Consider the following 13,217-nt stretch of genomic DNA (forward strand, 5'->3'; position numbering starts at 1 on the left):
TTGCAGTTCATCCATGTGCTTTTTGAATGTTTGCCATTGCCTTACCACCGTCATTCCTTTAAGTAACATTTCCCAATCCATCATGGCCAACTCACGCCTCATATCTTCGTAGTTTCCTCTACTAAGATTCAGGCCCCTGGTCTCAGAATCAACTGTCTGAAGAATTCTATCATATTATAGTCGCTCATCCCCAAGGGGTCTCGCACAACTAGATTGTCAATTATTCCTCTCTCATTACACACTAGGATGGCCTGTTCTCAAGTTAGTTCCTCAACGTATTGATCCAGAAAACCATCCCGTATACACCCCAAAAATTCCTCCTCTATGATATTGTGACGAATTTGATTTGCCCAATCTATATGCAGATTAAACTCACCCATAATTTCAGATGTTACTTTATTGCATGCGTCTCTAATTTCCTGTTTGATGCCATTCCCAACATCACCACTACAGTTTGGGGTCTATATACAACCCCCACTATCGTTTTTTGCCTCTTACTGTTTCTCAGCTCTACCCATACAGATTCCACATCGTCAGAGCTAATATCTTTCCTCACTATTGCATTAATTTCCTCTTTAACCAGCAATGCAACTCCACCGCCTTTTGCTTTTTTTCTGTCCTTCCCAAATACTGAATACCCCTGGATGTTCGTTTCCCATCCCTGGTCATCTTGCAGCCATGTTTTCGTAATCCTAACTATATCATACCCGTTTACATCTATTTGCACAATTAATTCATCCACTTTATTGTGAATGCTCCGCGTGTTAAGGCACAAAGATTTAAGGCTTGTCTTTTTAACATTACTTGTTTGATTCTGGCCCTTGATTTCTCTGCTTATCATTTTTCTTGTTCGCCTTACTGCCTTTTGTTCTTGTCTTTGATTCCCCCCCTCCTCTGACTCCTTGCAAAGGTTCCCATCCCCCTGCCATTTTAGTTTAAACCCTCCCTAACCACTATAGCAAATACTCCCCCTAGGACATCAGTCCCGATCCTGCCCACGTATAACCCGTCCAGTTTGTACTGGTCCCAACTCCCCCAGAACCGGTCCCAATGTCCCAGGAATCTAAAACCCTCCCCCTCACACCATCTCTTCATCCGATATATCCTGCTATTTCTACTCTGACTAGCACGTGGCACTGGTAGTAATCCTGAGATCACTACCTTTGAGGTCCTATTTTTTAACTTACTTCCTAGCTCCCTATATTCTGCTTTTAGCACCTCATCCTTTTTTTACCTACGTCATTTGTATCAATGTGTACCACGACCATTGGCTATTCACTCTCCCCCTTCAGAATGTCCTGTAACCACTCTGAGACATCCTTGACACTAGCACCAGGGAGGCAACATACCATCCTGGAGTCTCTTTTGCGGCCACAGAAAAGCCAATCTATTCCCCTTACAATTGAATCCCCTATAACTATTGCATTCCCACACTTTTTACTCCTCCCCTGTGCAGCAGAACCAACTGTGGTGCAACGAATTGGGCTGTTGCTGCTTTCCCCTGAGAGGCCATTCTCCCCAACAGTATCCAAAGCAGTATATCTGTTTTGCAGGGGAATAGCCACAGAAGACTCCTGAACTGCCTGCCTAGTCCTCTTGCTCTGCCTGGTGGTCACCCATTCCCTTCCTGCCTGTGGGGTCTGAGCCTGCGGTGTGACCACCTCTCTATACGTGCTATCCACGATACTCTCCACCTCGTGGATGCTCCACAGTGTCCCCAGCTGCCACTCCAGCTCCAAAATCCGGGTTTCCAGGAGCTGCAGCTGGAGAGACTTCCTGCACACATGCTGGTCCCGGGCACTGGAATTGTTCCCGGCTTCCCACATACAGCATGAGGAGCACACCACGGCTTTGAGCTCTCCTGCCATGACTTAACCCTTTAAATTAAACCTTTTGGAAGATGCTTAATATCAAATAATATCAATTACTCTAGGGTCCTTCTTCCCTGGTCCTCATTACTACAGAACTCCCTAAAAAATCACTATTTACTATATATAAAAATAAACTGTCAACCTTTTTTACCTTATATACTTAGCCAGTTATTTAGAGCTATTCCCTCACAGCAGTGACTCACCAACCAATCACCTTGCAGCTTTCCTGTGATGTCACTGTTGGCTTTTTTTTTCAAAACTCTGGCACACTGGAAGAGGTCCGGCTCCTGAACTTAAGTTTAGGCCCAGAGCCTGACGTTGGATTTATCCGCTCCAGGTTCTGGTTGTTTCCACACAGATCTGACTGCTCTCCGCTCCTAAAGATAAGTGAAGGCCCCGAGCCTGGCGCTGGATTTATCCGCTCCTGGTTCTGGTTGTTTCCACACAGTTCCGACTGCTCTCTGCTCCTGAAGGCAAGTGAAGGCCCCGCGCCTCGTGCTGGATTTATCCGCTCCTGGTTCTCGGCATTTCAACACATTCAATCTATACAGGCCCTTTGCATCTTTTTAATTGCACAGTTTAAAGTAAGTCGTCCCAGCTAGTTTTCCCTGATGATGTCACAAGATTGGTTAATTAAGCAAAGCCATTCAACAAATGAACAAGAACAGCGAGGAAAGGACAATATAACAGATTGTTTAATGACAGGAGCAGTGGTGGCAATTGCTATTGGCCATCCTATTGGCTGGGTAGATAACCATCTGGGATAAATAAAAACAAAATACTGCAGATGCTGGAAATCTGAAATAAAAACAAGAAATGCTGGAACCACTCAGCAGGTCTGGCAGCATCTGTGGAAAGAGAAGCAGAGTTAACGTTTCGGGTCAGTGACCCTTCATCGGAACCCAGATAACCATCTGGGGTTGATCTTTTTACAAACAATATATATCGAAAGCATAAACATATTCTTTAATATATTATTTACAATTTTGCACATAAGAAATCTTCCCCACATAATGGCTTGGCTTAACAACAAAGATCCAGGGAAATGACGATAGATGCATTTGGGGAGGTCAAACAAGGCAAAGGAATAAATGATTAATGGGAAGATACTGAGAAGTGTAGAGGAAGTGAGAGACCTCGGAGTGAATGTCCACAGATCCCTGAAGGTGACAGGACAGGTCGATAAGGTAGTTAAGAAGGCATATGGAATCCTTTCCTTTATTAGCCGAGGTATAGAATATAAGAGCAGGGAGGTTATGCTGGAACTGTATAAATCATTGGTTAAGGCACAACTTGAGTACTGTGTGCAGTTCAGGTCACCTCATTACAGAAGATGTAATTGCACTAGAGAGGGTACAGAGGAGATTTACGAGGATGTTGCCAGGTCTGGAAAAATGCAGCTTTGAGGAAAGATTGGATAGGCTGGGGTTGTTCTTGGAACAGAGAAGGCTGAGGGGAGATCTGATTGAAATGTACAAAACTTTGAGGGGCCTGGATAGAGTGGAGGTGAAGGGCCTAGTCACCTTAGCAGAGAGGTCAGTGACTAAGGGGCATAGATTGAAACTGATTGGCAGAAAAATTAGAGGGGAGATGAGGAAAAATGTTTTCTCCCAGAGGGTGGTGGAGGTCTGGAACTCACTGTCTGAAAGGGTAGTTGAGGTAGAAACCCTCGACTCATTCAGAAGGAGTGTGGATATGCACCTCAAATGCTGTAATCTGCAGGACTGCGGACCAAATGCTGGAAGGTGGGATTGGAATGGATGGATTGTTCTTCAGCTGGCACAGACATGATGGGCCAAATGGCCTCTTTCTGTGCCTTAAACTTTCCATGATTCTGTCTTCTCGATGTGCTGCCGTTTGAACGCAAGAACATTTTGGAATAAGAGAAAGGTCATTCGGTTAATTAACCAACCACATCCAATTGAACACAGCCAGTTTGATTAGTGTGGGCTCATTCCCAGCCCAAATCCCTGAGATATGAATCACTAAAGAACAGAAATAACTCTGACATTTCTCGTTATAAAACCCCAAGGTATCAGTTTAACATTGGTCTGCAACCTGAACAGTCCATTCAAAGATTGCTCTTCCATTGTGCAAGGAGGGTATAAACATTGTGCTTCATGCACTGCGTACATATGCTGTAGCTATATCCTGTGGTTCAATGGCATTGAAGGTCAGAGGTCAATGATCGATGTCATTGATCTCTCCTATAAGCATGCGGTAAACAATATTCAAACAGTGCTCACAGGGTTTATCTCTGCTCTTGACTTCCTCCTACATGCTTCACAGTTCTACAGTGTGGGAGGAAGTTGAATGTAGGGATTCTCAGTGCTGACGTTAATGCCTCCAGGGTGTCATAAAATTGTTATGGTAAAAATAAAACACTAAGTTTGTGCCTGTGAGCAGGAGAAATAAAACAAAGATCTCTGCAGAAACAAGATGCAAATTCTTCTCACTCTGTGCCATGATTCCATGAGTATGATGAATGGCACAACAGATTTTTCATGTTCCCTATTTTTTCCCCCTTTTTCTCATGAAGGTTGACTCATCCTGGGAAGAAATAGGAGCAATTCGAGGCCACATGGCCGCTTGAACCCACACTGCCATTCAATAAGATCATGACTGATCTTCTACCTCAACTCCACATTACTCCTGATCCCCATATCCCTGCTCCCTTAATGTCCAAAAATCTATTATTCCATAGAATCCATGTACCTCACCTTAGTGACCATTTTAAACATATGAGTTATACTAGACTATTCAACAATGTGGAGGGAGGGAGGAATCACACACAGCTTAACTGGCCCTTTCCTCACCAGCTCAATTTCAGGGTTGGAAATCCTGGCAGCATGTTTCCTCTTCCCTGGCAATGAAACCAGGTATAGCGCCTCCACTACCCACCATGCTACCTCAGCTGAGATCAACTTTAATCCACTCTACTCTAACAACCACAACAACTTGAATTTACATCGCACCTTTAATGTAATAAAGCATCCCAAGGCACTTCAGAGGGGTGTTATGAAGCCAAATTTGACACCAAGCCACAAAAGGTGATATTAGGGCAGATGGCCAAAAGCTTGGTCAAATGGGCCGAAGGGCCTGTACTGCGCTGTAATGTTCTATGTTCTATGTAGGTTTTAAGAAGGATCTTAAAAGAGGAGAGAGAGGGAAGGAGGCGGAGAGGTGCAGGGAGAGGATTCCAGAGCTTAGGGCCCAAGCAGTTGAAGGTACGGCCACCAATGGGGACACTTAAAAGGGCAGAATGAGAGGAGTGCAGGTATCTTGGAGGGTTGTGGAGCTGGAGGAGGTTACAGAGACAGGAAGGGGCATAGCGCAAAGATGAGAATTTTAAAATCAAAGCATTGCTTAACAAAACAGTACTGGAGCCCAATTATTAAAATGTAACTGCACTCTTGGATTCCTAAGCATATATTCTCTATTAGCATTATCAGCTGTTATGTAATGGCAAACATTCAAAGAGCGCAATGATGAACTGCAACAATTGTTTATTCCTGTCTGGCGCAAAAGTAAAACAGGAAAGGCAGCCAAACCATGGCTTACAAGGGAAATTAGAAATAGCATTAGATCCAAGGAAGAGGCATATAAATTCGCCAGAAAAAACAACAGACCTGAGGATTGGGAGCAGTTTAGAATTCAGCAAAGGAGGACCAAGGGATTGATCAAGAAGGGGAAAATAGAGTACGAGAGTAAGCTTGCAGGGAACATAAAAACTGACTGTTAAAATTTCTTTAGGAACCTGAAGAAAAAAAGATTAGTGAAGACAAATGTAAGTCCCTTACAGTCAGAAACAAGGGAATTTATTATGGGGAACAAAGAAATGGTGGACCAACTAAATGCATACTTTGGTTCTGTCTTCACAAAGGAGGACACAAATATCATACCAGAAATGTTGGGGAACACAGGGTTTAGTGAGAGAGAGGAACTGAAGGAAATCAGTATTAGTAGAGAAATGGTGTTGGGGAAATTGATGGGATTGAAGGCCGATAAATCCCCAGGCCCTGATAATCTACATCCCAGAGTACTTAAGGAAGTGGCCCTAGAAATAGTGGATGCATTGGTGGTCATCTTTCAAGATGCTATAGATTCTGAAACAGTTCCTACAGACTGGAGGGTAGCTAATATAATCCCACTATTTAAAAAGGGAGGTAGAAAGAAAACAGGGAATTATAGACCAGTCAGCCTGACGTCGGTAGTGGGGAAAATTCTAGAGTCCATTATCAAAGATTTTATAGCAGAGCACTTGGAGAACAGTGGTAGAATTGGACAGAGTCAGCATGGATTTACGAAAGGGAAATCATGCTTGACAAATCTACTAGAATTCTTCGAGGATGTAACTAGTAGAGTTGATGAGGGGGAGCCAGTGGATGTAATTTATTTGGACTTTCAGAAGGCTTTCGACAGAGTCCAGCATAAGAGATTAGCATGTAAAATTAAAGCCTATGAGATTGGGGGTAGTGTATTGATTGGATAGAAAATTGGTTGGCAGGCAGGAAACAAAGAGTAGGAATAAATAAGTCTTTTTCCGAATGGCAGGCAGTGACTAGTGGGGTACCGCAGGGATCAGTGCTAGGACTCCAGCTATTCACAATATATATTAATGATTTAGAAGAGGGAACTAAATGGAATATCTCCAAATTTGCAAATGACACAAAACTGGGTGGGAGGGAGGGTGAGTTGTGAGGAGGATGCAGAGAAGCTTCAGGGTGATTTGGACAAGTCAAGTGAGTGGGCAAATGCATGGCAGATGCAGTATAATATGGATAAATGTTTGTTTTATCCACTTTGGTAGCAAAAACTGGAAGGCAGATTATTATCCAAACGGCTATAAACTGAAAGAGGGGTATATGCAGCAAGACCTGGGTGTTCTCGTACAACAGTCGCTAAAGGTAAGCATGCAGGTGCAACAGGCGGTAAAAAAGGCAAATGGTATCTTGGCCTTCATAGCGAGAGGATTCAAGTACAGGAGCAGGGATGTTTTGCGGCAATTATACAGGGCCTTGGTGAGGTCACACCTGGAATATAGTGTGCAGTTTTTTTTCATTCATTCAGGGATGTGGGCATCACTGGCCAGGCCAGCATTTATTGCCCATCCCTAATTGCCCTTGAGAAGGTGGTGGTGAGCTGCCTTCTTGAACCGTTGCAGTCCATGTGAGGTAAGTAGTGCTGTTAGGAAGGGAGTTCCAGGATTTTGACCCAGCGGCAGTGAAGGAACGGCGATATAGTTCCAAGTCAGGATGGTGTTTGAGTTGCAGGTGGTGATGTTCCCATGCATTTGCTGCTCTTCGAGGTGATGGAGGTCACGGGTTTGGAAAGTGTTGTCTAAGGAGACTTGGTGCGTTGCTGCAGTGCATCTTGTAGATGGTACACACTGCTGCCACTGTGTGTCAATGGTGGAGGGAGTAAATGTTTGTGGATGGTGTGCCAATCAAGCGGGCTGCTTTGTTCTGGATGGTGTCGAGCTTCTCTAGTGTTGTTGGAGCTGCACCCATCCAGGCAAGTGGACAGTATTCCATCACACTCCTGATTTGTGCCTTGTAGATGGTGGACAGTCTTTGGGTAGTCAGGAGGTGAGTTACTCGCCTCAGGATTCCTAGCCTCTGACCTGCTCTTGTAGCCACGGTATTTATATGGCTACTCCAGTTCAGTTTCTGGTCAATGGTAGCCTCTAGGACGTTGATAGTGGGGGATTCAGCAATGGTAATGCCATTGAATGTCAAGGGTAGATGGTTAGATTCTCTCTTGTTGGAGATGGTCATTGCTTGTCACTTGTGTGGCGCAAATGTTACTTGCCACTTATCAGCCCAAGCCTGGATATTGTCCAGGTCTTGCTGCAATTCTACACGGACTGCTTCAGTATTTGAGGAGTTGCGAATGGTGCTGAATGTTATGCAATCATCAGCGAACATCCCCACTTCTGACCTTATGATTGAAGGAAGATCATTGATGAAGCAGCTGAAGATGGTTGGGCCTAGGACACGACCCTGAGGAACTCCGGCAGTGATGTCCTGGAGCTCAGATGATTGACTTCCAACAACCACAACCATCTTCCTTTGCGCTAGGTATGACTCAAACCAGCAGAGAGTTTTCCCCCTGATTCCCATTGACCAGTTTTGCTGGGGCTCCTTGATGCCACACTCGGTCAAATGCTGCCTTGATGTCAAGGGCAGTCGCTCTCAGTTCAGCTCTTTTGTCCATGTTTGAACCAAGGCTGTAATGAGGTCAGGATCTGAGTGGCCCTGGCGGAACCCAAACTGAGCATCACTGAGCAGGTTATTGCTAAGCAAGTGCCGCTTGATGGCACTGTCGATGACACCTTCCATCACTTTACTGATGATTGAGAGTAGACTGATGGGGCGGTAATTGGCCGGGTTGGACTTGACCTGCTTTTTGTATACAGGACATACCTGGGCAATTTTCCACATTGCCGGGTAGATGCCAGTGTTGTAGCTACACTGGAACAGCTTGGCTAGGGGTGCGGCAAGTTCTGGAGCACAGGTCTTCATACTATTGCTGGAATATTGTCAGGACCCATCGCCTTTGCAGTGTCCAGTGCCTTCAGTCGTTTCTTCATATCACGCGGAGTGAATCGAACTGGCTGAAGTCTGGCATCTGTAAGGCTGGGGACTTCAGGAGGAGGCCAAGATGGATCATCAACTTGGCACTTCTGGCTGAAGATTGTTGCAAATGCTTCGGCCTTATTTTTTGTACTGATGTGCTGGGCTCCCCCATCATTGAGGATGGGGATATTTGTGGAAACACCTCCTCCAGTTATTTGTTTAATTGTCCACCACCATTCACGACTGTATGTGGCAGGACTGCAGAGCTTAGATCTGATCCGTTGGTTATGGGATTGTTTAGCTCTGTCTATTGCATGTTGCTTATGCAGTTTGGCATGCAAGTAGTCCTGGGTCGTAGCTTCACCAGGTTGACACCTCATTTTGAGGTATGCCTGGTGCTGCTCCTGGCATGCCCTCCTGCACTCTTCATTGAACCAAGATTGGTCTCCTGGCTTGATGGTAATGGTAGAGTGGGGGATATGCCGGGCCATGAGGTTACAGATTGTGGCTGAGTACAATTCTGCTGCTGCTGATGGCCCACAGCGCCTCATGGATGCCCAGTTTTGCATTGCTAGATCTGTTCGAAATCTATCCCATTTAGCACGGTGATAGTGCCACACAACATGGCGGATGGTATCCTCAATGTGAAGGCGGGACTTTGTCTCCACAAGGACTGTATGGTGGTCACTCCTACCAATACAGTCATGGGCAGAAGCATCTGCGGCAGGCAGATTGGTGAGGACAAGGTCAAGTATGTTTTTCCATCGTGTTGGTTCCACAACCACCTGCTGCAGACCCAGTCTGGCAGCTATGTCCTTTAGTACTCGGCCAGCTCAGTCAGTAGTGGTGTTACCAAGCCACTCTTGGTGATGGACATTAAAGTCCCCCACCCAGAGTACATTTTGTGTCCTTGCCACCCTCAGTGCTTCCTCCAAGTGGTGTTCAACATGAAGGAGTACTGAGTCATCGGCTGAGGGAGGGCGGTAGGTGGTAATCAGTAGGAGGTTACCTTGCCCATGTTTGACCTGATGCCATGAGACATCATGGGGTCCAGAGTCACTGTCCCGCCACCTCTGCTGGGTCTGTCCTGCCGGTGGGACAGGACATACCCAGGGATAGTGATTGCAGTGGCTGGGACATTGTAAGGTATGATTCCGTGAGTATGACTATGTCAGGCTGTTGCTTGACTAGTATCTGGGACAGCTCTCTTAACTTTGGCACAAACCACCAGATGTTAGTAAGGAGGACTTTGCAGGGTCGACAGGGCTGGGTTTGCCATTGTCGTTTCCAGTACCTAGGTTGATGCCGGGTGGTCCGTCCAGTTTCATTCCTTTTTATTGACTTCGTAGCAGTTAGGTACAACTGAGTGGCTGGCTAGGCCATTTCAGAGGGCATGTAAGAGTTAATGACATTGTTTCGGTCTCCTTATCTGAGGAAGGATGTTCTTGCTATAGAGGGAGTGCAGCGAAGGTTTACCAGTCTGATTCCTGGGTTGGCGGGACTGACGTACGAGGAGAGATTGAGTCGGTTAGGATTATATTCGCTGGAGTTCAGAAGAGTGAGGGGGGGTCTTATAGAAACCTACAAAATTCTAACAGGACTTGACATGGTAGATGCAGGAAGGATGTTCCCAATGGTGGTGGAGTCAGAACCAGGGGTCATAGTCTAAGGATATGGGGTAAACCTTTCATGAGTGAGATAAGGAGAAATTTCTTCACCCAGAGAGTGGTGAGCCTGTGGAATTTGCTACTACAGAAAGCAGTTGAGGCCAAAACATTGTATGTTTTCAAGAATGAGTTAGATATAGCTCTTGGGGTGAAAGAGATCAAAGGATATGGGGGGTAAGTGGGAACAGGTTACTGAGTTGGATGATTAGCCATGATCATAATGAATGGCGGAGCAGGCTCGAAGGGCTGAATGGCCTACTCCTGCTCCTATTTTCTATGTTTCTATGTTATTCACAGTTGACAATAACCATTATTTTGTTCTTGATTTTCTCAGATTTCTGATTTTCTCTTTGTTGAGCATTTCCAGCACAAAGAACAGAAATCATCTTCAGAAATGATGTAGATTTCAACTGTCCTTTTCTTCCGGACTTGTTCCAATCAATAAGTTTGTTTTCTTTCAGCATTTCTGTTGTAAAACATCCTGAAAGTTCTCAGGCATCCTACCAGCTTCCATCAATTCTATCTGCAGATACTGATGTCTTGGTTACATGTGAACTGCTATAACAAATGCTTTTGCATATTACTGAACTCGTTCTATCTAACTCACTATAAGCAAGAACCTCATAAAGCAGAATTTACACTTGTATCACATCTCTCAGTCATGTCCCAAAGTGCACCACATAGCAATGGATAACTTCTGACAAGCATTATTATTACGTAGGCAACAAGGCAGGAATTTTTCCAACAGCAGGTCCCAAAAACAGTGAATACCAATTAATCCATTTTCAGCTGAAGGAAGGATGGTTAGGATCCTTAACATTCACACAAAGTCCATAGGAAGAGGCTGATTGGATCTTGTTTTAATGTCGCATCTGAAGGATGGCACCTCTGACATTGCAGCACTCCCTCAGTATTGCACAGTATTGCCAGCCAAGGATATGTTCTTGGCATAGGACCTGGGCCACAACCTTCTAACTCAGGATACAAAGAGTGCGACCAGTTGAGCCAAACTGCCCAATCATGAGGTTACTGGATAAATATGAATAAGAAGACCATCAGCCCCCATTAATTTATCGATCTAAAAAGCCCAGCCATTCTGAATTGCAGCATTCAACTCTATATTACATAATTCCAATATTTTTGTCTTATCCAGAATTCTGTTGCAAATGTTGAATAATTTTTTGTGACTCCTGAATTAATCTTAATGCTATCTATTTATGGGTTTTGAACCACTGTTGCCATGATTTAACTTGAAGAGGCATTCTGGATTATCTTTCCATTTCCCTATGTGGTCCTCTAGATTTCCTCTCAGTCACCATCATTTGAGGCTGAAGAGTCCAAGTGTTGCATAATTCAGCTCCCCCCATGCCAGAGATTAGCCTCAAGGGTCTTCTCTGTGGAGTCTCCAGGGCTTCAATGTCACTTTTGTGCCTTGAGACCCAAACATGGACCCAATACTTAAGGTGCAGACTGAATGGAGCAGTATCCAATTTTAATATGACATCCCCTGACTTGCATTCTCCTGATTTAGCTATAGAGCTCATCATTGGATTTGCTCTGTTGATAGCTGCTTCACAGTGACTGGTTGTGATAAGTGCTGAATCCACTGACACGCATAGATCTCTTTCAGCATCACCTTTTTCTATTTGAATACCATTTATGGGTGTAGAATTAACTGTTGGTAATGCTTTTATATGAATGTTTAAAGAACCGAATTCCCTGCACAACTGTTGGATGGAGAAGCTGACCTATTTACAATAAATATGTTAACACCTCTATTAAACCAGTGAGGAGAGGGATGAGGCACCAGTGGGTTCGATGTTTGGGCAACAACATCACTGGCAATAATTTCCACCTAATAGTGTGAGTATGTCGTCCACTTTTTTTACACTATGCATGGCCTTCCACTTATCCCTATTGACTTCACCTGTTAGCGTGATGGATGTTGCTCGGTGCTTTTTGTAGCTCCCTGCTGCTTCACCACACTCAACTGTTCCCATCTCTGCCACTTAGCACAGGTTGCAAGCTTGACTAATTTGTTTTAAGCTTCTGAATCCAAGTTGTTGGTGGTTGGAACATTAGGAATTCCACTCATGGAGGCTTTCCACTCAGCATAGCCCCCATCCCAAAATCAAAACCCTATTTCCCATCCCTTCAAATCATTTCTTGTCCATTTTTAGGTTTTTCTTGATTTTGCACTCCTTCTCATGTTGTTGCAGCCTTTAATATGGAACCTTCTGGAAATCTTTGAGAAGAAGAAAGAACTTCCATTCTTTAGCACCTCTCGTGACCTTGGAATAAAGCACTTGTAGTTAATTATTTTTGGAAGTGCAGTCACAGTTGTTATTTGGACAAACACGGCAGACAATTATTGCGCAGCAAGAGCCCAGGAAGGTAAATGAGCTGACTGAGCAGTTTGGTGGTGTTGGTTTGTGTTTGATGAATGTTGGGCAGGATATGAGAAGAATAATGCCATGGGAGCTTGTTACTAACTCATTGTTACCCAACTAAAGAGACAAATGGGGCATTGGTTAAAGGTCTCAGCTGAAGACAGTGCCAACAATGCAGCTCTCCATTGAAGTGCCAGCCTAGATTGGGTGCTCAAGTGGAGTGGAGCATGACCACCCCCCCCCCCATAACCTCTGACCCACTCCATGATTTTCGATAGTTCACTTGCAATGTTCCCTGCTCAAAAAGGTCAAGTTCCTCTTTAAGTTGCCCGTAACAAATCTAAGTAGAAGGTTCCTCTGAATCCAGGAGTTAATGCACCACAAGGTGCTGAATTGAATCGTATCATTGACAACATCCTGACGTTCAACCCTGGGCTCTGCTGAATCAGTTGATCTCAGCTGAGTTATCAGTAGATGCACTCCAATCGCTGTTGGTGTCCTTGGAAGGGGAACCCAAGCAAGTTCCCAGTCCTGATTCTGTGACCTCAAGCATCGTGGGGTTAGAGGTGATATGTAAATGCGAGTTGTTGTTGTTGTATTGTCATCCGGTTGAAGGCAAGATATGGTTCAGCTGTGATGGCCTCAAAAGATGAATAAGCTGCTGGGCTAGCTAGCAGATGACCGTGAAACTACACTTCGGATTATTTTTCC

This window comes from Heterodontus francisci, chromosome 37, assembly GCF_036365525.1.
Source record: "Heterodontus francisci isolate sHetFra1 chromosome 37, sHetFra1.hap1, whole genome shotgun sequence".
Taxonomy (NCBI): Eukaryota; Metazoa; Chordata; class Chondrichthyes; order Heterodontiformes; family Heterodontidae; genus Heterodontus; species Heterodontus francisci.